The sequence below is a fragment of the Vanacampus margaritifer genome, chromosome 10 (assembly GCF_051991255.1).
Source record: "Vanacampus margaritifer isolate UIUO_Vmar chromosome 10, RoL_Vmar_1.0, whole genome shotgun sequence".
NCBI lineage: Eukaryota > Metazoa > Chordata > Actinopteri > Syngnathiformes > Syngnathidae > Vanacampus > Vanacampus margaritifer.
The window spans coordinates 21,947,501-21,950,000 of NC_135441.1; the positions used below are offsets into that span (position 1 = coordinate 21,947,501).

General features: G+C 35.8%; 1 protein-coding gene across 4 annotated transcripts in view; it reads left to right on the top strand.

Moving 5' to 3' along the window:
* nlgn3a (neuroligin 3a) overlaps positions 1-2,500 on the top strand; it is a 276,135-nt gene that overhangs the window by 130,431 nt on the left and 143,204 nt on the right. The gene's annotated exons all lie outside the window — the stretch shown is intronic.

The window sequence follows — 2,500 nt, forward strand, 5'->3', positions numbered from 1 at the left end:
GACCCAAGTGAGTCAAGTCACATTGATTTGTGATGCAAGACTTGACCTAAGCAGGAAGTTCGCACTCAGAGACCCCCCCCTCCCCCCCTCGCCTTTCACAGTTAACCCAATTGCTCTGTCCTTCGAGTGTAGACCAATGGAAGTGAATTGAGAACACACGCATGCACACAGAAACGCAATCTGTTGCCTCTGGTTTGTCTATTAGGTCAGTCAAGCAGCCTGCACTGAGAATTAGCCCGTATTTCTTAAACGATATTTTAAAAATAATAATAATAATCACCCCCCCCACCCAATTTATGAAACTTAAACTTTTTTTTTTTTTTTTTTTTTTAATTCTGGAGAGCTCAGTATTGTTCATTCGGTAATTTTACCGATTTGACATGTCATCATCATTGCTCTCCTTTTTTCTTTTTTTAATATATATATTTTTTGGTATTTTTATTTTTTTTTGTATTAGGGTGAATATGTGTATATGCGTGCGAGTGTGTGTGTGTATTCATTAGTTCACCTAAAATAAACTTAAAAAAACTTAAACATACTATTAGGATGTGAAAAACTGTTCAACACTCTTGCATGCATGACTTCATGTGCTCTAAATAAAGATACAGTAACATTTATGTTCCCAGCAGAGTCGAAGATTTTTCTGCACTTGACCGTATAAATGTGAAAACCCTTTTCCGGGTTGAAATAGGTCAGCCAGCAAGCAAGCTACTGGTTAACCTATCCTCAAATGCCACTTTTTTCTTGAAAACTGCACGTTGAAAATGATTTGAAATCACCAACATCGTCCTCTCCGGTAATGAAATCTTTGGCGCGCATATTAAGCCCAACCAATCAGAAGACAGAAAAATGCTGATGTCATTTTATACGCTACAGGAGGTGAATTGTATTTTGTATCATCATAATATTTTACACAAGTAAATAACTGTTACAAGCTTCATAGAAAATAGCAAAATATTATATTTTAAACCCAAGTTGCTGTCAAAGTTAGTGTTAAATAATTAATTAATCACAAAAAATGTTCACATTAATTATGTATTAAGACAGATTAATCGCACTATTAATTTTGACCGCAGATGTTCATTTAGCTAATAGCGGATGGTTACGTTAAAGGTAGCACAGGTTGTGTTTGAGCAATAAACATAACTTACATGCATTAAAATAAAGCATTTAATAAATGTTTGCATATGACATTCTGAATATTTGTTCGTATCAAACTACCGGGGTCATTTTTTTTTTTCCATTTTAAATTATGCAAGTAATTAACTGATTCGAAAAAGAGGAGAATGAGCGCATGCACTGGATAAACTTGTCGGAAAAAAAATAACACATAAAAGGTTAAATTTGGCGGGCAAAAAATGTTGATTCAAAAGCCTTTTTAATTAAGTCATTAATCCTGATTAATCAAATTTCTAAGACGTGATTAATGTGATAAAAAAAAAAAAAGTTATCGTTTGACAGCCTTAATATATATTCTGTTCTACTGGCTACACAATAGCACTCCTTTAGCCGCTGTGTCAGTTTTCAGCAATTATGGCAGTATTTTTTCTCTGTCCACATTAACTCATTCAAATAACCACCGAGAGGTTTTACGACACCAACGGTCTTGTATGCTTCGATTGACAATAGTGATGTTTACATGATCCCAGCTTGATACATTTGCTTCCTCTCATACTCAGAAGGCTGTGATGTTATCATGCCTTTATTTATTTATTTATTTATTTATCTCTTTGACTGCCAAAAACGTTAAATAACGTTTCGTAAAATCCTATGGAGGAGTGCCAAAGACGTTAAAAGACGTTTTTTTTTCAAAACAGGTGAAACTAACCATTTTCTATTGTTGATTACTCAAAAACGGAATAAGGTAGAAACAAACTTTTTTTTTTCTGATAGAAGATGAGAGTCCAATCTTGTTTTGGCAGTATGTGTGTTTCCATAGTCCAAACACATAATTTTCTATGGACCTTGAAAGATCAGTCAAAATGCTTAAAATCGGCTGGCACCCACGGCATCCCTTTTTCTGAAAACGTCTGGCAGTCAAAGAGTTATTTATTTTTTTCCCCTGGAGAGCTCAGTATTGTTCATTCGGTAATTTTACCGATTTGACATGTCATCATCATTGCTCTCTTTTTTTTCTTTTTTTTAATTATTATTATTATTTTAAATTATGTATGTGTGTACACACTCACCATGCCTTTTTCCATTATCCACCGCTAGACAGGCAACCCCCCCCCACCCCCGCTCTTTTTATTTTTATTTTTTAAACAGCCTTTTTTTCATTGGTTTTTACTTCTTTATTTTGAGAGCAGCTGAAGCACAGTGTGAATTTTTTTGGCCGTCCTTTACGACAGGATTACAGCCCCCCCCACCCCCCACCCCCCTTAACCTTTCAGCCGCCTTCTCCATCATTCGCTCTTACGCGTCCCTACCAAGCTGTTCCTTAACCTCTCCTCTGAGGGACAGATTGAGAGGGGACGTCGAAGAGAGAGCAAGATCACAG